Below are 23,917 nucleotides of genomic sequence, written 5' to 3'. Positions count from 1 at the left end.
AAACCTGTTACCTGTGAGTCTGGCTTCCAATTAGCCTGAATCTAAGTGCTGAATATCCTCCCCTTTGGGACACTGACAGGTCTCAGCATATCCTCAAATACTGGCACTATTAAAAATATAATAGGCTGCTTGGAGAAGCACAAAGGTTTGAGAAACAACAAAGAGCTGGGGCAAAGTTGAATGACAAGGTTCATCTCCTACACGAGGCCACTCTTTCAAGACTGGAAGAGGTGGTTGTTTTAGTTACTACACAGAAATCCATACAGAGAGTCAAGCAAAATGAAGAAACATAGGAATATGTTCCAAATGAAAGAATAAGATAAAATCTCAGAAGAAGAAACCTTAATGAAATGAAGATAAGTAATTTACCTGATAAAGAGTTCAAAATAACAGTGATAAAGATGTTCACCAAATTGAGGAGAAGAATGAGTGAATACAGTGTGAACTTCAACAAAGAGATGGAAAATATACGAAAGTACCAAATAGATATCACAGAGCTAAAGAATACAATAACTGAACTGAAAATTACACTAAAGGGATTCAACAGCAAATTAGATGAAGCAGAAGAAAGAATTAGTCAACGCAAAGGCAAAACAGTGAAACTCACCCAGAGCAGCAAAACAAAAAAAAAAAATGAAAAAATGGATGATAACTTAAGGATGAATGGAACAATAGCAGACAGTCTAACATTCACATTATATGGCTCCCAGAAGGAAAAGAGAGAGAGAAAGGGGCAGAAATCTTACTTGAAGAAATAATGGCTAAAAACTTCCCTAACCTGGGGAAGGAAACAGACATCCAGATCCAGAAAGTTCAGAGAGTTCCAAATAAGATGAATTCAAAGAGACCTACACCAAGGCACACTATAATTAAAATGTTAAAAGTTAAAGACAAGGAAAAAATCTCAAAAGCAACAAGAGGAAAGCAACTTGTTATGTACAAGAGAACCCTCATAAGACTATCAGCAGATTTTTCAGTAGAAACTTTGCAGCCCCCAAGGGAGTGACACAATACAGCCAAAGTGCTTAAAGAAAAAAACTTTCCAACCAAGAATACTTCACCCAACAGAGTTATTCAGAATTGAAGGAGAATTAAAGGAGAGATAAAGAGTTTTCCAGACAAACAAAAGCTAAAGGAGTCACCACCACTAAATCAGATGTATAAGAATTCTACAGGGATTTCTTTAAGCTGAAAGAAAGGGCACTAATGAGCAACAAGAAAATATTCGAAAGAATAAATCTCATGGGAGAGGTAAATATATAGTAAAGGTAGTGGATTAATCACTTATAAAGTTAGTATGAAGGTTAAAAGACAAAAGTAGTAAAAATAACTATGACTGCAATTACTAGTTAAGGGGTACACAAGATACAAAGATGTAAAATGTAATATCAACAAACAAAAAGTCTGGGGGTAGAGAGTAAAAACCTTCAACTTTAGAATGCAATTAAACTTAAGTTTTTATTAACTTAAAATAGACTGTTACGGATATAAGTTGTTATATGTAAGCCTCATGGTAACCACAAAGCAAAAACCTACAGTAAATACACAGAAGATAATGAGAAAGGAATCTAGGCATACCACTAAAGAAAGTCATAAAATCACAAAGGAAGAGAGCAAGAGAAGAAAGGAACACAGAGGAACTAAAAAAACAGCCAGAAAACAATTAACAAAATGGCAATAAGTACATACCTATCAATAATTACTTTAAATGTAAATGGACTGAATTCACCAATCAAAAGACATACAGTGGTTGAATGGATTTTTAAAAAAGACCCATCTATTGGGTTGGCCAAAAAGTTCGTTTGGGTTTTTCTGTAAGATGTTACAGAATAACCCAAACGAACTTTTTGGCCAACCCAATATATGCTGCCTACAAGAGACTCACTTTAGATGTAAGGATACACACAGACTGAAAGTGAACAGATTGAAAAAGGTATTCCATGCAAATGGAAACCAAAGGAAAACTTGGGCAGCTTTACTTATATCATACAAAATAGACTTTAAAATAAAAGTTGTTATAAGAGATGAAGAATCATAGACAATTATGCACCCAACATAGGAGGACCTAAAAATATAAAGCAAATAGTAACCAACTTAAAAGGAGAACAATGCAATAAGAGTAGGGGACTTTAACACCCTACTTACATCAATGGATAGATCATTGAGACAGAAAATCAATAAGGAACAATCTGCCTTAAATGATACTTTATACAAGATGTACTTAACAGATATATACAAAACATTCCACCCGAAAAGCAACAGAATACACATTCTCTTCCAGTGCACACGGAACAGTCTCAGTTTCTGTTTAGAGTAATAAAAAAAGTTCTGGAATTAAACAGTGTGGTTTTTGCACATTATTAATATACGTAATGCCACTGAATTGTACACTTTAAAATGGTTACAATGGTAACTTTTACTTTATGTGTATTTACCACAGTAAGAAAAAAAGATATCATTAAAAGAGTTAAGGCAAGCCACAAAGTACAAACAAGTATTTGCAAATCATATACAGATAATGGGTTTGATTCAGAATATATATTTTATATCTTTTAGAAATAAATTTTAAAAGGAAGAAAACCTAATTTTAAAAAAAGGAGGGGGCTTCCCTGGTGGCGCAGTGGTTAAGAATCCACCTGCCAATGCAGGGGACACGGGTTCAAGCCCTGGTCTGGGAAGATCTCACATGACGCGGAGCAACTAAGCCCGTGTGCCACAACTACTGAGCCTGCACTCTAAAGCCCACGAGCCACAACTACTGAGTCCACGTGCTACAACTATCGAACTACAACTCACGTGCTACAACTCATGCGCCTAGAGCCCGTGCTCCAAAACAAGAGAAGCCATCGCAATGAGATGGCTCATCGCAATGAGAAGACCATGCACCACAACTAAGAGTAGCCCCACTTGCTGCAACTAGAGAAAGCCTGTGCACAGCAACGAAGACCCAATGCAGCCAAAAATAAAATAAAATTAAATTAAATTAAAAGAACAATGGAGGAAAAATATCTAAATGGGTCCTCAACAGAGAGTAAATGCCAACAGACAATGAAAATAGGTAGACTTGCTCATCCTCTTTAGTAATCAGGGAAATGCATGTTGAAAAAAATACTGTAACACCACTACACACACACAAGAACCTGGGCGCCCAGAGACAGAGGTGAAGCTCAGGACTGAGCAGAAGGTGAGGGAGGTGGGGTGGCGGGGAGGTCTCCTATTCCACACAGCCAACAACCACTGCCAATACATGTTGAATGTTTATAATTATTTGAAGACTTGAGAATCATATTTAGCCATGAAAGGGATTCTATTGATCACATAATCCAATTTCCTCATTTTAGGGTAGAAACTGGATAACTGACCTCCTCAAGATCACACTGGGGGAGACCTTCAAGGTGGCAGAGGAGTAAGACGTGGAGATCACCTTCATCCCCATAAATACTTCAGAAATACATCTACATGTGGAACAACTCCTACAGAACACCTACTGAATGCTGGCAGAAGACCTCAGACTTCCCAAAAGGCAAGAAACTCCCCACATACCTGGGTAGGGCAAAAGGAAAAAGAAAAAACAGAGACTAAAGAATAGGGACGGGACCTGCACCTCTGGGAGGGAGCTGTGAAGGAGGAAAAGTTTCTACACACTAGAAAGTCCCTTCACTGGTGGAGACTGCGGGTGGCAGAGGGGGGAAGCTTCAGAGCCATGGAGGAGAGCGCAGCTACAGGGATGCGGAGGGCACAGCGGAGAGATTCCCGCTCAGAGGATCGGTGCCGACCAGCACTCAGCAGCCCCAGAGGCTTGTCTGTTCACCCGCTGGGGCAGGTGGGGGCTGGGAGCTGAGGCTCGGGCTTCGGAGGTCAGATCCCAGGGAGAGGACTGGGGTTGGCTGCGTGAACACAGCCTGAAGGGGATTAGTGTGCCACAGCCAGCCGGGACGGAGTCGGGAAAAAGCCTGGACCTGCCTAAGATGCAAGAGACCATTGTTACAGGGTGCGGGAGGAGAGGGGATTCAGAGCACCGCCTAAACGAACTCCAGAGACGGGCGTGAGCTGCGGCGATCAGCGCGGACACCAGAGACGGGCATGAAACGCTAAGGCTGCTGCTGCAGCCATCAAGAATCCTGTGTGCGAGCACAGGTCACTCTCCACACGTCCCCTCCCAGGAGCCTGTGCAGCCTGCCACTGCCAGGGTCCCGTGATCCAGGGACAACTTCCCGGGGAGAACACACAGTGCGCCTCAGGCTTTTGCAGCGTCACACTGGCCTCTGCTGCCGCAGGTTCACCCCACATCCGTACCCCTCCCTCCCCCCGGCCTGAGTGAGCCAGAGCCCCCTAATCAGCTGCTCCTTTTACCCCGTCCTGTCGGAGCAGGGAACAGATGCCCTCAGGCGACCTACACGCAGAGACGGGGCCAAATCCAAAGCTGAACCCCAGGAGCTGTGCGAACAAAGAAAGGGAAGTCTCTCCCAGCAGCCTCAGGAGCAGCGGATTAAATCTCCACCATCAACTTAATGTACCCTGCATCTGTGGAATACCTGAATAGACAACGAATCATCTCAAAATTGAGGCAGTGGACTTTGGGAGCAACGATATATATATTTTTTTCCCTTTTCTCTTTTTGTGAGTGTGTATGTGTATGCTTCTTTGTGTGATTTTGTCTGTATAGTTTCCCTTTTACAGTTTGTCCTAGGGTTCTGTCTGTCCTTTTTTTTTTTTTTTTTAGTATACTTTTTAGTGCTTGTTATCATTGGTGGATTTCTTTTTTGGTTTGGTTGCTCTCTTCTTTCTTTCTTTCTTTTTTATTACTTTTTAAAAATTTTTAATAATTATTTTTTATTTTAATAACTTTATTTTATTTATTTTTTCTTTCTTTCTTTCTTATTTTCCTCCCTTTTCTTCTAAGCCATGTGGTTGACAGAATCCTGGTGCTCTGATCGGGTGTCAGGCCTGTGGCTTTGAGGTGGGAGAGCTGAGTTTAGGAGACATTGGTCCACCAGAGACCTCCCGGCTCCACATAATTTCAAATGGCGAAAGCTCTCCCAGAGATCTCCATCTCAACGCTAAGACCCAGCTCCACTCAATGACCAGCAAGCTACAGTGCTGGACACCCTATGCCAAACAACTAGCAAGACAGGAACACAAACCCACCCATTAGCACAGAGGCTGCCTAAAATCATAATAAGGTCACAGACACCCCAAAACATACCACTGGATGTGGTCCTGCGCACCAGAAAGACAAGATCCAGCCTCATCCACAAGAATACAGGCACTAGTCCCCTCCACCATGAAGCCTACACAACCCACTGAACCAACCTTAGCCACTGGGGGAAGACACCAAAAACAACGGGAACTACAAACCTGCGGCCTGCAAAAAGGAGCCCCAAACACAGTAAGTTAAGCAAAATGAGAAGACAGAGAAACACACAGCAGATGAAGGAGCAAGGTAAAAACCCACCAGACCAAACAAATGAAGAGGAATTGTCAGTCTACCTGAAAAAGAATTCAGAGTAATGATACTAAAGATGATCCAAAATCTTGGAAATAGAATGGAGAAAATACAAGAAACATTTAACAAGGACCCAGAAGAACTAAAGAGCAAACAAACAATGATGTACAACACAATAAATAAAATTAAAAATTATCTAGAAGGAATCAATAGTAGAATAACTGAGGCAGAAGAACGGATAAGTGACCTGGAAGATAAAATAGTGGAAATAACTACTACAGTGCAAACTAAAGAAAAAGGAATGAAAAGAATTGACAACATTCTCAGAGACCTCTGGGCCAACATTAAACACACCAACAATTCGAATTATAGGGGTCCCAGAAGAAGAAGAGAGAAAGAAAGGGATTGAGAAAATATTTGTAGAGATTATAGTTGAAAACTTCCCTAATATGGGAAAGGAAATAGTTAATCAAGTCCAGGAAGCACAGAGAGTCCCATACAGGATAAATCCATGGAGAGACATGTCAAGAAACGTATTAATCAAGCTATCAAAAATTAGATACAAAGAAAAAATATTAAAAGCAGCAAGGGAAAAGCAACAAATAACATACAAGGGAATCCCCATAAGGTTAACAGCTGATCTTTCAGCAGAAACTCTACAAACCAGAAGGGAGTGGCAGGACATATTTAAGGTGATGAAAGGGGAAAACCTACAACCAAGATTACTCTACCCAGCAAGGATCTCATTCAGATTTGACAGAGAAATTAAAACTTTTACAGACAAGCAAAAGCTAAGAGAATTCAGCTCCACCAAACAAGCTTTACAACAAATGCTAAAGGAACTTCTCTAGGCAGGAAACACAAGAGAAGGAAAAGACCTACAATAACAAAAACAAAACAATTAAGAGAATGGTAATAGGAACATACATATCGATAATTACCTTAAATGTTAATGGATTAAATGCTCCAACCAAAAGACATAGACTGGCTGAATGGATACAAAAACAAGACCCATATATATGCTGTCTACAAGACACCCACTTCAGACCTAGGGACACATAAGGACTGAAAGTGAGGGGATGGAAAAAGATATTCCATGCAAATGGAAATCAAAAGAAAGCTAGAGTAGCAATTCTCATATAAGACAAAATAGACTTTAAAATAAAGACTATTACAAGAGACAAAGAAGGACACTACATAATGATCAAGGGATCAATCCAAGAAGAAGATATAACAATTGTAAATATTTATGCACCCAACATAGGAGCACTTCAGTACATAAGGCAAAAGCTAACAGCCATAAAAGGGGAAATCGACAGTAACACAATCAAAGTAGGGGACTTTAACACCCACTTTCACCAATGGACAGATCATCCAAAATGAAAATAAATAAGGAAACACAAGCTTTAAATGATACATTAAACAAGATGGACTTAATTGATATTTATAGGACATTCCATCCAAAAACACCAGAATACACTTTCTTCTCAAGTGCTCACGGAACATTCTCCAGCAGAGATCATATATCGGGTCACAAATCATCCCTTGGTAAATTTAAGAAAATTGAAATCGTATCAAGTATCTTTTCTGACCACAACGCTATGAGACTAGATATCAATTACAGGAAAAAAATCTGTAAAAAATACAAACACATGGAGGCTAAACAATACACTACTTAATAACCAAGAGATCACTGAAGAAATCAAAGAGGAAATCAAAAAATACCTAGAAACAAATGACAATGAAAATACGACAATCCAAAACCTATGGGATGCAGCAAAAGCAGTTCTAAGAGAGAAGTTTATAGCAATACAATCCTACCTCAAGAAACAAGAAACATCTCAAATAAACAACCTAACATAACCTAGATCAATTAGAGAAAGAACAAAAAAACCCCAAAGTTAGCAGAAGGAAAGAAATCATAGAGATCAGATCAGAAGTAAATGAAAAAGAAATGAAGAAAACAATAGCAAAGATCAATAAAACTAAAAGCTGGTTCTTTGAGAAGATAAACAAAATTGATAAACCATTAGCCAGACTCATCAAGAAAAAAAGGGAGAAGACTTAAATCAATAGAATTAGAAATGTAAAAGAAGAAGTAACAACCAACACTGTAAAAATACAAAGGATCATGAGATTACTACAAGCAACTGTATGCCAATAAAATGGACAACCTGGAAGAAATGGACAAATTCTTAGAAAAGCACAACCTTCTGAAACTGAACCAGGAAGAAACAGAAAATATAAACAGACCAATCACAAGCACTAAAATTGAGACTGTGATTAAAAATCTTCCAACAAACAAAAGCCCAGGATCAGATGGCTTCACAGGTGAATTCTATCAAACATTTAGAGAAGAGCTAACACCCATCCTTCTCAAACTCTTCCAAAATATAGCAGAGGAAGGGACGCTCCCAGACTCATTGTATGAAACCACCATCACCGTGATACCAAAACCAGACAAAGATGTCACAAAGAAAGAAACTACAGGCCAATATCACTGATGAACATAGATGCAAAAATCCTCAACAAAAACTAGCAAACAGAATCCCACAGCACGTTAAAAGGATCATACACCATGACCAAGTGGGGTTTATCTCAGGAATGCAAGGATTCTTCAATACACGCAAATCTGTCAGTGTGAAAGACCATATAAACAAATTGAAGGATAGAAACCATAAGATCACCTCAATAGATGCAGACAAAGCTTTCAACAAAATTCAACACCCATTTATGATAAAAAAAACCCTCCAGAAAGTAGGCATAGACGGAACTTACCTCAACATAGTAAAGGCCATATATGACAAACCCACAGCCAACATTATTCTCAATGGTGAAAAACTGAAACTATTTCCACTAAGATCAGGAAAAAGACAAGGTTGCCCATTCTCACCACTATTATTCAACATAGTTTTGGAAGTTTTAGCCACAGCAATCAGAGAAGAAAAAGAAATAAAAGGAATCCAAATCGGAAAAGAAGAAGTTAAAGCTGTCACTGTTGGCAGATGAAATGATACTATACATAGAGAATCCTAAAGACTCTACCAGAAAACTACTAGAGCTAATCAATGAATCTGGTAAAGTAGCAGGATACGAAATTAATGCACAGAAATCTCTTGCATTCCTATTGCATTGCTATACACTAATGATGAAAAATCTGAAAGAGAAATTAAGGAAACACTCCCATGTACCACTGCAACAAAAAGAATAAAATACCTAGGAATAAACCTACCTAAGGAGACAAAAGACCTGTACGCAGAAAACTATAAGACACTGATGAAAGAAATTAAAGATGATACCAACAGATGGAGAGATATACCATGTTCTTGGATTGGAAGAATCAACATTGTGAAAATGACTATACTACTCAAAGCAATCTACAGATTCAATGCAATCCCTATCAAACTACCAATGGCATTTTTCACAGAACTAGAACAAAAAATTTCAATTTGTGTCGAAACACAAAAGACCCCGAATAGCCAAAGCAATCTTGAGAAAGAAAAACGGAGCTGGAGGAATCAGGCTCCTGGACTTCAGACTATACTACAAAGGTACAATAATCAGACAGTATGGTACTGGCACAAAAACAGAAATATAGATCAATGGAACAGGATAGAAAGCCCAGAGATAAACCCAAGCACATATGGTCACCTTATTTTTGATAAAGGAGGCAAGAATATACAATGGAGAAAAGACAGCCTCTTCAATAAGTGGTGCTGGGAAAACTGGACAGCTACATGTAAAAGAATGAAATTAGAACACTCCCTAACACCATACACAAACATAAACTCAAAATGGATTAAAGACCTAAATGTAAGGCCAGGCACTGTAAAACTCTTAGAGGGAAACATAGGCAGAACATTCTATGACATAAATCACAGCAAGATCCTTTTTGACCCACCTCCTAGAGAAATGGAAATAAAAACAAAAATAAACAAATGGGACCTAATGAAACTTAAAAGCTTTTACACAATAAAGGAAACCATGAACAAGACGAAAAGACAACCCTCAGAATGGGAGAAAATATTTGCAAATGAAGCAACTGACAAAGGATTAATCTCCAAAATTTACAAGCAGCTCATGCAGCTCCATATCAAAAAAACAAGCAACCCAATCCAAAAATGGGCAGAAGACCTAACTAGACATTTCTCCAAAGAAGATATACAGATTGCCAACAAACACATGAAAGGATGCTCAACATCACTAATCATTAGAGAAATGAAAATCAAAACCACAATGAGGTATCACCTCACACCGATCAGAATGGCCATCATCAAAAAATCTACAAACAATAAATGCTGGAGAGGGTGTGGAGAAAAGGGAACCCTCTTGCACTGTTGGTGGGAATGTAAATTGATACAGCCACTACGGAGAACAGTATGGAGGTTCCTTAAAAAACTAAAAATAGAACTACCATACGACCCAGCAATCCCACTACTGGGCATATACCCTGAGAAAACAATAATTCAAAAAGAGTCATGTACCACAATGTTCATCGCAGCACTATTTACAGTAGCCTGGACATGGAAGCAACCTAAGTGTCCATCGACAGATGAATGGATAAAGAAGATGTGGCACATATATACAATGGAATATTACTCGGCCATAAAAAGAAACGAAATTGAGTTATTTGCAGTGAGATGGATGGATCTAGAGACTGTCATACAGAGTGAAGTAAGTCAGAAAGAGAAAAGCAAATACCGTATGCTAACACATATATATGGAATCTAAAAAAAAAAAAAAATGTTTAAGAAGAACCTAGGGGCAGGACAGGAATAAACATGCAGACACAGAGAATGGACTTGAGGACACAGGGAGGGGGAAGGGTAAGCTGGGACGAAGTGAGAGATTGGCATGGACATATATACACTATCAAATGTAAAATAGATAGCTAGTGGGAAGCAGCCGCATAGCACAGGGAGATCAGCTCAGTACTTTGTGACCACCTAGAGGGGTGGGATAGGGAGGGTGGGAGGGAGACGCAAGAGGGAGGAGATATGGGGATATATGTATATGTAGAGCTGATTCACTTTGTTATACAGCAGAAACTAACACACCTTTGTAAAGCAATTATACTCCAATAAAGATGTTTAAAAAAAAAAAAAAGATCACACTGGCTAGCAGAGCCAGAACTAAACCTCACACCTTCTAACTGCCAATTCATGTTCTACTGTGTCCCAGCATCTTAACGTGCATGAATGTAAGAGCCAAACTTTGTCACTCCCCACCCCTAACCCTCCAAAATCTTCGTATCACATTTTTTTAAAATTGTTTTAATAAAAATTAAAAAAAAAAAAATCCGAAGTCTTTTCCATGGTCCACAATGATCCATGCAGGATCTTGCCCAGGTCTCCAGCCACATCCCCCACTACGCCCCATCCCACTCCACTTCAGCCCCTCAGCCTCTTTGCTGCTCCTGCCTCCCTTGGGGTCTTACATTCCTGGATTCCCCTGCTGGAACGCCCTCTCCCAGGCTTCCACATGGCCTTTTGAGTATTCCCATTTAGAATTTAAAATTCTTTTATTTTTCTTAATATTTTTTTAAAAATTATTTTCTTCTCATTATTTGGATTAAATTTAATAGAAAACAACCCTTTTATAGCAAAGTAGGTAATAGAAAATTGTAATACTTAGAAAATACATAATACTTAGAAATAGCATAGTATACTGGTTGGTTACAAAATAGATTTATAAAAATCTAGAGCTTGATTATATATCAACTATATCTAATTACAACATATCATGAAAATTCACCTGTTCACAAGAGTAACTACAACTATAATATACTCAGGAATACATTTAACAAGAGAAGTATGGGAGTTTTAAAAACAACACTGAGGACTTCCCTGGTGGTGCAGTGGTTAGGATTCCGCCTGCCAACGCAGGGAACACAGGTTTGATCCCTGGTCCGGGAAGATCCCACATGGCGGAGCAACTAAGCCCGTGCGCCGCAACTACTGAAGCCCACATGCTGCAACTAGTGAAGCCCGTGCACCTAGAGCCCCTGCTCTGCAACAAGAGAAGCCACCGCAAATGAGAAGCCCGAGCACCACAATGAAGAGTAGCCCCCACTAGCAGCAATGGGAGAAAGCTCACGTGAAGCAATGAAGACCCAACACAGCCAAAAAATAAAATTAAATAAAATAAATAAATAAATTAAATTAATAAATAAAAAATAACAACGCTGAAACTTTTATTAAAGGAAAATAAATTTGACAGATTAAAGTAGATACACTACTTTGTTCTAGAAAAAAAACTTTTAAGAACATAAACTATAAATATGCTTATATTTTAGATGTTTTACAGTGAAGATGCCTGGGGGTATTTCACTGGCAGAATTTGTAGATATTATCAGATACTAGAACAAATAGAGTCTCACATGCTCTGCAGAGACAGATCCAGGTTTTGAGTGGCCTGAGGCTTACACACTTTGGGGAGAAGACTCTCTTTTTTTCAGTGCAAAATCATGAATGTGAAAGCGCTAGGACCCTTCCAGGGGCCTTAGAAAGGGCTACGGAATTGAAAGGCTCTAATGCTTACTAGTAGATCCACCTTTGATGTTACGAAATGTAAAACTGAACAGCACACATTTATCGCAATCAGCACCCTGTCATGTGCTCACAGACAAACATCCAGAGAGAAACATCCAGAGCAGACCCAATGAGAGTTCCACCAAAACAGGCTCAGAGGTGCCAAAAATGAGAACTAGCCCTACCCCAAGGTATGCATTTCCACCAGTAACCAGAGCTCCACAGTGTAACTGGACCACAAGCAGCAAAGATCAATTTAAAGAACGAATCACCTGTGATTAGTGACTTACTAGGAGAATGAAACGGTTATGCTTATTGCAAAAAATGTCTATATCTGGGAAAAGCCAGATGCAAGAGCAGAAACTCTGAAACACGTTATACAAAAAAGACAAAAGTGGGTGACAATGGAAGCTACTTATAATAATAACCACTGATACTTACAATGCCACTTACTATATGCTAGGAACTGTCCTAACTACTTCATATATAGGGATCCATTTACTCCGGACAAAAACCTGTGAGGGAAGTACTATTATTTGCCCCAGTTTAAAGATGAGGAAAATAAGGCACAGAGAGATTAAGTAATTTGACCAAGGTCACACAGCTAATAAGTAACAAATTTAGGATTTGAACCCAGATGATTTGGCTCCAAAGTCCACAGTCTACTCTCTAACTCACAGGAATTCGATTAACTCAGAGATGGACCTCAGACCACAACAGAAGTTCCGTATAATGAAGAAGGAATAGAAAACTCCTGTTAAGCTCACTCTAGAACCTCAAGAAACACATTATCTCATCCAATGGAAATTGGTCTTGTTTCCTACACATACTTTAGTCATAACACCTATCCTTAGAAAGTGATTAAGTGTGACGTCTGAAAATAAAAGAATGACCCTGTTTAAAAACAAGTTCTGGGGCTTCCCTGATGGCACAGTGGTTAAAAATCCACCTGCCAATGCAGGGGACACGGGTTTGAGCCCTGGTCCGGGAAGATCCCACATGCCGTGGAGCAACTAAGCCCGTGTGCCACAACTACTGAGCCTGCCCTCTAAAGCCCGCGAGCCACAACTACTGAGCCCCTGTGCCACAACCACTGAAGCACGCGCGCCTAGACCCCGTGCTCCACAACAAGAGAAGCCATCGCAATGAGAAGCCCGCACACCGCAATGAAGAGTAGCTCCCACTCGCCACAACTAGAGAAAGCCCACACGGAGCAACGAAGACCCAATGCAGCCAAAAAATAAATAAATAAATTTTTTAAAAATATAAAAACTTAAAATATAAAACTTATTTCAAAAATAAGTTCTGAATTACATATTTGATCTTCAGCATCAAGCTACTCATCTTTTTCCAGAAAATTCAAGTCTCTACCCTTTTTTTGATATTATACTGTAATCAATCCTAGTCAGAACTGAGTTAACCTAAAAATCAGTTTACTTTACTATTTTAGTAAGTGTTTAACTTACTTATTTACTATTTTGAAAAGTGTTGAACTAATTACTGCAGTAGATTGTAGGGATTCTCTTCAACTGTGACATTTTTCTCTACTTGTTGGGACAGACTATGAATGTGAATAAATTCATCTTTAATTAAGTTACCTGTGAGTTTTCTCTGCAAAGAATCATTTAAAGTATTTATGAAATGAACTATTTAACCAAACCCATTTTAAAGTTTTTAAGAGTTACAACTTCAGTATAACCCTTTCAGTTTCTTTCACGTAAGCATTCACAGTAATATGTTCTTTCCGTTGGTCTCTTTTCTGGACAACTCTAATTTACTGAAATGCATAGAACTCCCACCACCTCACAGGGGTGCAGTGAGGAAAAAACAAACACAAATCAACAAGTGCTAAAAGAACACCCTTTCTAAGGTCTTATATATAAAGCTAAAGAATGGAAGGAGGAAGGAAATGTATATATAGAGGTGGTCAGTGAACACACTGTTGAAGGAAGTCCCCCTTCCTTCAACTAGCACAGTGTGGTTTAACAGCACGCTAGCCAGAAAGATAAGACATCTTGGTTCAGCTAGTCAAATGGGACGTCACTTCAGAGAAGGTACCTGACTCAGTTGTTTGTTCCCCAGTGTCTTCACCTGTGAAGTAGATGGTGGGCAAATGTGTTGGTTATCTACAGATACACTTTATGGAGATGCCACGGAGAACAGAGCATTGCAAGTATGTACGCAAAACCCCTGTACTTTTGTGAACTCTATGCTATGTAAAGTCTAGGAGCAGAGGGAAACCCAAGGGCCAGGAAAGTTAAGACTCCCAGGTAATCCAGAAAAGCATGGGTGAGTGCAAACAACAGTGGCACACAAGGATAACTCCAGGTCTCAAGAGGCCCCCTTCAAAACAGACTGGATGCAGTATAGGAAAGTTTGCCATTTTGAATCCAGAAAGGCAGAAGTATAACGTAATCAGACTGTAAGCTTAACAAAACCAGAATCATTCATCTTTGAATTCCTCCATCCCTACCATACTGTACATACTCACTAAATCTTTTCTGTACAAATGATGAATGAATGAAAACAAATGAGCTGAGTCCCATATAACAAATAAGTGCATAGACTCTCTTTTGCCAGGAAATATATATAGATGAAATAAATATTAATATTCTACATATATATATTCCCCTAAAAGGAGAAAAATTCACATGTTACAATCTCATGAGCAGGGAATTGCACCTATCCATCTTACTTTTTGCTGTGGCAAATAAAACTAAGGAACAGCTATACCTATGTGATTACTTGGAATAAAGACAGAACTTTTCCAAAAGTCTTCACATACAACTAAGATGATGGGGTGGGGGGGACTCCTTTCTCGCAGTCTATTAAAAATCACTAGAGATTTCATTTAAGTCTCTTGCTTACTCATTTAATTTTATTTAACAACTATATTGCACATACTTTGTGCAATTTTTCAATTCAGGTGTTTACCAATGTGGTATCATGCAAATATTATAGGCAGTTCTCTAAGATAAAAAATAAAAAAGGTACATGAAGAGCTTTGATAAGAAGACTATAACAATGTTTTTAATTATCTGAAGTAGCAATCATCAAGCCATCATGAGATAATATTTATCTCAGAAGTACAGTATAGTCACAAAACCCAAAGGCTAATAACATCAAGAGTTCTCTTAAGAGAGTCAAGGAATTAATTACTGAATAACCCAGGTGTTTCTAAGTGCCCTTCTATAGGTGATTCTCTACGTGTACCTGACCAGCATCAACCAGTGGCTAAACCATGTTCTAAATGGATTTAGAAACAACTCAAAATGTAGTTTCACTTTCTCAAATGGCCATGTGATTTCTTCTGACAGTTCATACTCTGGCTGTTTACAATAATGTCCACATTTTAGTTTGGGGGAGAGATTAATACTAATAAATACTAAATAAAAACATAGTTTTGATTCTAAATTTAAATAAGGCATCTTCTCAACAACTAAAATGGAACAAAATTGCATGGGAAATAACTATTACAATGTCTCTAAAGATCTTTTTGCTTACTTGAAATACTAACTGATCATCACTATTGTAATTATTACCAACAGAAACTTTTTTGAGCAGGCAACGGGTACAAGATATTGTGTGATATGTTGAAATTAGAAGGCAACAACCTCCGCCTTCAAGGAGATTATTATGTAGTTGGTGATTTTAAAGAGGCAATAACAATAATAATACATATAAATTTAACAGTAATTCTGAAGGGGCTGGCATTTACAACTGGGGGGTAGGAAGGTGAGCAAGGTCTCTCACTTAAGTCAGACAGAGAAAAACAAACATCATATGATATCACCTCTATATGGAATCTAAAAAAATGATACAAATGAACTTATTTACAAAACAGAAACAGCTTGGGATTAACAGATACACACTACTTTACATAAAATAGATAAACAACAAGGTCCTACTGTATAGCACAGGGAAGTATATTCAATATCTTATAATAACCTATAATGAAAAAGAATTTGAAAAAGGATACATATATACATACAAACACACACGACTGAATCACTCTGCTATACACCAGAAACTAACACAACATTGTAAATCTATACTTCAATTTAAAAAAAAAAATAAAATTTTTTCAAATTTAAAGAAAAACAGAGGACTTGAGATGGGAATTGGATGAACAGAAGGACAACTGTTAGGCACAGCAAGAGCAAAGCTTCAAAGGCAAAAAAGTGACAAGTATTTTCAAGCAAAGGGGTCTGAATAGTCACTAGATGGAGTCCATTCTGTGAACAACCATATTATTTAAGCTGTGTAAGTGCCCTCACCTACCTGGGCAACCCAAACTCATCCTTTCCAAAACAAAGGCAGTGCAATCAGAGAGGCTGATCTGAGTTTTGGTCCAGGCTTAACAACCAGCTTACTGGGTGACCTGGAGCAAATCATTTCTTTATCTTCAGTTTCCACAAGTGGAAGACTTGAAGGTTATTCTTTAAAGTTCATTCCAGCTCTAAAATTGTATGACTTCTTCATTACTAACAAATAATCATCCCCATGAATGGGTAATTATCAGCATATAAATCTATGTAGGTCTAGAACAGAACAGTTTCACAGACACACCAAGCCCTCTTCCACCCCAGGGCCTTTGCACATGATGTTCCCACTGTATGAACGGGCTCTTTCTGCCCAACACTGCTCATACTCCAACCCATGGCCAAATGGAGACCTTCCCCAATCCCTCCCCAACCCCACCCATCACCAAAAATCTATATAGTCTGCACTTTTACCACCAATGCTTCCTCTACTCATATAATTTGGTCTCTTTTTTAACTGTTCCTCAGGGTAAGTGCTATCATACCTATCCTCATCAACAAACACTTAATAGAAACTACTAATTACAGAACTAGCTTCAAAGATTTCTAAGAATCCCCAGCCCAGCAGTTCACGATGCAGAGAAAAACAAAACTCAGCTTACAAAAATCCTGATGTCAGATACAGTTCTTTTTCTTTCCAATTCAACAAGTGACATGCACTTCTGATTAAGACAAGTTTCTTTCAAGATAGGCAGGTGGGAAAAGGGGGTGGGGAGGAAACACTGTTTATTTCAACTATACTGCCATTTCCCAAACATTCTGGGAATTGTTATTTTCATAACTGCCTTCAGTGCCTACAGCACAGTTTTTTGAATAGATTCAGTCCTAAAATAGCTATATAAAACTCTGATGGAAATTTGACTTTTTGATAACACTAAAAACTGCCGAGAGCTAAGTCTTATGAATAAAATAAACTAGGTAATACCATTTATGAACAGAAATGCTGATTTTTCTTACGGCCTTTGTCTCTCTCATCATGATACAAATAATCACTGAATAAACCACAACTATCACAGCCAGATCCAAGAGTATTTTTTGAGATCTAGAATCCTTTTATTATTTCTACTTTTAAGTAGCATGAGGACCAAACCTTTGATTAAACTCCCTCTTCATTTATTAGAAATTACTCATACTGTACTGTTCTCCAAAAAATGCTTTACATGACTAATAATTATTTAACACAGAAGAAGAAAAAGTTAAAATTGAGGTGGGGGAGAGAGAAAGGGAAACAGGAATAAGTGATTTCTATTCATCCCAGTGGACCAGGCTAAAATAACTTATTTCGCAGGAAGGTGATCTTCAGCCCCTAATGAGGACCATGAGAATGAGAGTAGGAGAACAACTCTAATGATTTTTAAATCCAATTTCACGTTTGCGGACTCTGATATACAATCACTGAGTGTTCATGATGTAGTTGGCATTTTACAACAAACGACAAAGGACAGTATTTCCTCCATACATTTCTCTTCCCTGCACCATAGACATTTCCAAACCTTATGTCTTGACCTACTAAATGCAATGTGTGATCAGGGATTAGATCCTGGATTTGGGCAAGGAGGGGAGGTTGAGAAACAGCTATGAAGACATCAGTGGAATGATGAATGAAATCTGACTATGGACTCTGGACCACATAATACTACTGTATCAGTGTTACATGTCTTGATTTTGATCATTGTACTGTGGTTCTAAAAGAGAATGTCCTTATTTTTAGACAATACACAATGAATTATTTAACAGCAAAAGGGGACTGTCTACAGCTTACTTTCCAATGGTTCGGAAAACATGCATATGAAGAGAAAGAGACCAAGGAAGAGACCAAGAGAATGACAGAGCAAATGGGGCAACCACAGGTAATTTGTGAATCTGAGTAAAGGTTACTTGAGAGTTCCTTGTACCATTCTTGCAACTTTTCTGTGAGTCTGAAACTATAACAAAATTAAAAGTTACAAAAATATTTTAGGAGTGTGGATGGAACAAATGGTATTCTCCCTCTTTTCTATCTTAAATAGGTTTCTGCTTCCTAGAGGAAAAAAACAGTGAACATTATTAAATGAAAATGGATAATTTGACAAATTAAGAAGGTAAATCAGACCCTAGGACTTCAGACCTGCATCTTGGCTCTTTTAAGTGATGAGGAAGGTCAGATCCAGGACAGTAGAATAAGAAAACAGATATGAATCAAAAGTGGGGAAAGAGACACCAGAGAGGAAACTGAGACACAAGACAGGAAGTTGATACGACCTTATTTCGGAAACAAGGAAACTCAACTGCCAAAAAGGAAATGAGTTTTCATGGGATAATAGAGTTGAGAATTTTCAGAGCCCTAGTGCACTAACCACTGTACTGTCTACCGAGCATCTAGAGCTGTCCCACTTTTTACAAGCTAGTGAATTGTCTGATAACCTCTAAAGTCTGATGCAAACACTTCCAATTGTCCTATAGTAAAAGAAACCATTTTGTCCACCCCACACTCGCCCCCCAGAATCCTAGAAAGTGCCATAAGATATAAATCTTCAGGTAGCAATTAGAAAGGTCCTGTAAACCTATGCTTCCCACTGGGAGTCCACCTAGTCTAGGGATACAACTAAGGGAGAAATATCTGATCATTTCAGAACCTTAATAAGCTCTTATGCCTATATCACTAGTCTCCAGGTTCCAGGGGTGGTAAAGAAAACAACTCTATATGACCCAGAAGGCCTTAGAGAAATATGAGAGGTTGCCCAGGATATTCAAGAGACTCGTGCCATCATCTTATAACTACCTCCACCATCCTGACAGTTAACCTGGGTAAAAGGTTAAATTTTCAAACAACTCATCACATAGAATGTTTGATTTCAGTACAACTGGAATAAAAGGATAAGGGAAGCATTATAGGAGGAGCACTGAACTTAGAGTCAGAATACCAAGGCTCAAATCCTGACCCTTCTACTTATTAGCAGTATGACAAACTTTCTGGTTGTTCATGATGTTTGCATAGGATAAATCTGCCCTGCCTGCTTCTAAGGGTTGAGGTCTCCCCATGTCTCCTTGGACCCATCCAGCCATCCAACGTGTACTGAGCACTCAACTCTGCACTAAACTCTCAGAAATACGAAGATAGAAAAGCTATGAACCCTGCCCTCAAAGAGCTTAAAGTCCAATGGGGGACACAGATATGTAGATAGAGTCAAGCAACCAAGATGTCACAATAAAAATATGGACGGGGCACAAAGGGCTGAGGTGGGCTGGGGATTCTACCACTGGTGGGAGGGATACAGGAAAGGCTTCAGAGAAGGTGGGGATTGAGCTGAGTCAGAAAAGATGAGTAAGTGATTACTAGGGCACTCAACACATTTCTGATGGATAAAATAGATATGGATAGATAGACAGAGCCTGGTAGGCAGGCAGAGGAATATATCACTTCAAGTTGATTGAACAATAGTAACAGAGGCACAATGTGAAAGAGTAACTGCAGGTAGAAGACAGCTGGGGATGGAGGAAGGAGAGAGGGAAGACAAGGAAAAAGGGCATCAAGTACCTTGTATTCCAAGCTAAGGAATTTTAACTTGATCCTAGAGCAGATGCAAAGCTACAAGTTTTAAAAATTCCTCTTATGGTTGTATAGTTGAAAGATGAAGATCCAAAAGTAAAATCAACTAGGGCAGTAATCCACCAAGAGAATGGAGTTGGGAGCTGCAATAAGGTTGTAATGAAGGGAAGGAGAATTCACAGGACTTAGAAATAGATTGGATGTGTGTTGGGTTGAAACAGTCATGGCAAGGGAGTTAAGGGTGTAAAGAGACAATATATTTATATGAAAGCAATTTCTAAACTATAAAAACAATTGAAGAACATTGTTTTCTAAAGTCCAATTAGATAGTGGCACAATCAAACAAAAACCCTCGTTTTGTCTGACGTTAATTTTCTTCTACCACAAAGAAATTTTTTAAAAAAAATCATAACTGAAAGTAATAAAAATATCCTCAAAAGTTTTAAAATAAAACTTCATCTGTATTATAGAGAGATTTAATAGATTTTTTTCCTAACTTTCCCCAGAGTATCAAGGTTGTTTCAAAGATAGGCTCTGAAGAAATAGCCCTGCAATTCATTAGTATTTGACCTTTTGTAAGTTTTTAAACTTTCTGAGCCTCATATCACTCATTTTTGAAATGAGGGTACTAATAAGACTTCATACAGTATCGTTTTGAGGAATAAAGAAAATAATGCATGTACTTTTTTAGCACAGTGCCTGGCCTGTATTTGGTACTCAATAATTTGTATCATAATTACTACTAATGTGCAGGGAAGAGTTAACATGACAGGCCTATGACACTGCCTACAAGGTTGGTCCTTGGCTGGCATCTGGGAACTTGCACTTTGGGAGTGGAGGGCTCTCCCATTCCCAGCACTGATAAGAATGGCTCACTGGGCCTAACTTGTTTGTACAAACAACCTGGCTTATGCTGAACACCTGCCTTCCTTCTGGAGTTTGGAATTTTGGTACACACTTAGACAGAGGGTGCCTATGTGACCAGCCTCCAATGAAAACCTTGGCCACTGAGTTTCTAATGAGGTTCCCAGTTAGAAAACATTTCACAATTGTCACAATTCGGTAATGGAGGAATTATACACCCCCTTTGTGGCTTTGCTGAGAAAGGACTCTTGCAAGCTTGTGCCTGGTTTCCTCCAGACTTGCCCCAGGCACCTTTTCCCTTGCTAATTTTACTTTCTCTTCTTTCACTGAAATAAATCATAGCAGTGAGTTAAACTCAGTGCTCAGTCCCCTGAGTTCTCCTAGTGAATTACTGAACCTGGGGTGGCCTTGGGGATCCCTGACACAACGAGTCTTCCTATTCCTCAACCTTATAAACTATTGTCAGTTTTCATAACAGAGGAGTATTACAGACAAGAAACCAACAAAACTGGTAACACCAAAGTCCAATTATAAAAATTTCCTGATTTCTTAGCTAACAATAGTTGCAGATTTACATGCTACTCGAAATTTTTGTATTCAAATATCTAAACATATAAAAATCTCTCCATTCCTTGTTTTCTCACCATTATTTAACAGGCCTTTTTTCTGATTAAACTCCAGCCCTGTTCTTCCCTGGATTCCATCTCAAAACCATGTGGAGGCTACAGCAGAACGTCAGGTGGTCTAACCCATGTGTAATTTAGTTCCCTGACCAGAAAGCAAGAGCACAGTGTCCTTTGTTCTGTTATTATAAGAAGAGCAAACAATATAAATTGTCAGTAAGGTCTTTTATCGGTTCACTAGAAGATGCAGAAACATAAGCTAGTTGAGAAAGAGCAAGGAGGACAAACCAAAGAATGGCCCACAGCAGAAACTGAAACACAAGTTTTACAACATGAGACTTGGAAGAAACAGCTTGACTGAATTTCTCATCATCTAGAACAGAATTTCTTAGCATACTTTGAAAAGTACAATAAACTGTACTTAATAGGAAAATTTTCAGTAAAAAGCTTATTGCCATCCTATTGAAGGAGCTGGGGTCCAGAGAACCAGGAAAAGATTGATGTCTGACTCTGTGATTAACTGCGAGTTTAATAAAGGATGAATGTCACTGAATTGCTACAAAGAAACTAGGAATCATAGCTACTAGATCAATCAGTAGCCTACCCAGTATTTCTTTTAAAAACAGAACTATGAACAACTAAAATAAATATCTCTGGGGCTACCGCAGAATGGCTCCCATGGTTTTTCTAATCCACTTAGAGTCTTACACTTTTAACAAAATATTTTTTTTTAATACCTGTTGATTCTGGGCACAGTGCGCTGGGCTGGCAGGGCCCGGCCCCGGGCTCCCTGGCTGAGGCTCCTGCCCCCTGCTTCCACATGTAGGCATCTCTCGGGACAACTGGCACAAGAGCCGCAAGACCGGGGACAAGAGAAAGCCCTACCACAGGAAGTGGAAGTATGAGCTGGAACGCCCCGCTGCCAACACCAAGATTGGACCCCGCCGCATACACACAGTCCACGTGCAAGGAGGGGCAACAAGAAGTACCGGGCTTTGAGGCTGGATGTGGGGAACTTCTCCTGGGGCTCGGAGTGTTGTACACGCAAGACAAGGATCATTGATGTTGTCTACAATGGATCCAACAACAAACTGGTCCGTACCAAGACCCTGGTGAAGAACTGCATCATGCTCATTGACAGCACACCGTACCGACAGTGGTACAAGTCCCACTGTGCACTGCCCCTGGGCCGCAAGAAGGGGGCCAAGCTGACTCCTGAGGAGGAAGAGATTTTAAACAAAAAACGATCAAAGAATATTCAGAAGAAATATGATGAAAGGGGGCTTCCCTGGTGGCGCAGTGGTTAAGAATCCACCTGCCAATGCAGGGGACACAGGTTCGAGCCCTGGTCCAGGAAGATCCCACATGCCGCAGAGCAACTAAGCCCGTGCACCACAACTACTGAGCCTCCGCTCTAGAGCCCGCAAGCCACAACTACTGAGCCCCCGTGCCACAACTACTGAAGCCCGCATGCCTACAGCCCGTGCTCCGCAACGAGAGAAGCCACCACAATGAGAAGCCTGTGCACCGCAGTGAAGAGTAGCCCCTGCTCGCTGCAACTAGAGAAAGCCCTCGGGCAGCAACGAAGACCCAACGCAGGCAAAAATAAATGAATGAATGAGTGAATGAAAAGAAAAAGAATGCCAAAATCAGCAGTCTTCTAGAGGAGCAGTTCCAGCAGGACAAGCTTCTTGCGTGCATCACTTCAAGAGCAGGCCAGCGTGGCTGAGCACATCACTACGTGCTAGAGGGAAAGGAGCTGGAGTTCTATCTGAGGAAAGTCAAGGCCCAGAAAGGCAAATAAATCCTCTTCCCTCCTATCTTAGCTCATATAATAAAGGTGTTTATTGTTCTAAAAAAAGTGGGTTACCCACATTACAGCCCTTTTCAGATCACAGCTTCTAGGGCGAGGGAGATGAAAACAAGAACATTTTTCCAAGGAAAACAGAGAACTGGGCAGATTAACCCAAACAGGGAAGAAACATAACAGTGAAGTGCTACTGGGCTTACCTAGGAGCTAGGCTGAGAGCTGTCAAGAAGGAATTCAGCCTAGTACTATCAGAACTTTTATTGTCTCAAGAATTCAGATTCTCATCTTAAAATTCCTGACTTTTTAATATAGGTAACTATTTCTTTTTAACTGTGGGAGGCAAACAAATCTGCAACCATATTTCCAACTGAGGGTCATAAGTTTGCCAATGAACATCAGTCCCCGAGAAAAGAATCCAGGAGGGATCAAAATGCCCAGATCATGGGAGGAGGGGGGTTCAGGCAGGACTAGCTAACAGGACTAGGCTTCCTGGGCCAGTCAGCAGTAGCCAGAAAGGAGATGGAGTCTTCTTTTTTTTTTCTTTTTTTTTCAATTGAAGTATAGTTGATTTACAATATTGTATAAGTTTCAGGTGTACAGCACAGTGATTCAGGTTTCTTGCAGATTATATTCCATTATAAGTTATTACAAGATATCGGGTATAATTCCCTGTGCTATACAGTAAATCAATGCTAAGTGTCAGAGGCTGGGCTGTTACATGTTGTGACAACCTCTTCATTCTGTCCTTTCTGGTTCTCATGGTGGCGGAGGCTGCTGCCAGGAAAGACAGTGA

At 39.4% G+C, this 23,917-nt stretch overlaps 1 protein-coding gene and 1 pseudogene across 10 annotated transcripts in view; one reads left to right on the top strand and one right to left on the bottom strand.

Moving 5' to 3' along the window:
* The window catches only part of TEC (tec protein tyrosine kinase), a 150,044-nt gene that overhangs the window by 66,630 nt on the left and 59,497 nt on the right, over positions 1 to 23,917 (bottom strand). The gene's annotated exons all lie outside the window — the stretch shown is intronic.
* LOC309628486 (small ribosomal subunit protein eS8 pseudogene) lies at positions 402 to 23,165 on the top strand (annotated as a pseudogene). Its single transcript has 3 exons — positions 402 to 588; positions 22,114 to 22,594; positions 22,948 to 23,165. The product of its transcript is annotated as a small ribosomal subunit protein eS8 pseudogene (transcript).

The sequence above is a fragment of the Balaenoptera borealis genome (genome assembly GCF_965194805.1).
Source record: "Balaenoptera borealis genome assembly, chromosome: 4".
NCBI lineage: Eukaryota > Metazoa > Chordata > Mammalia > Artiodactyla > Balaenopteridae > Balaenoptera > Balaenoptera borealis.
Note: the sequence above shows the minus strand (reverse complement) of the source record. Positions and strands in the feature narration are given on the sequence as shown.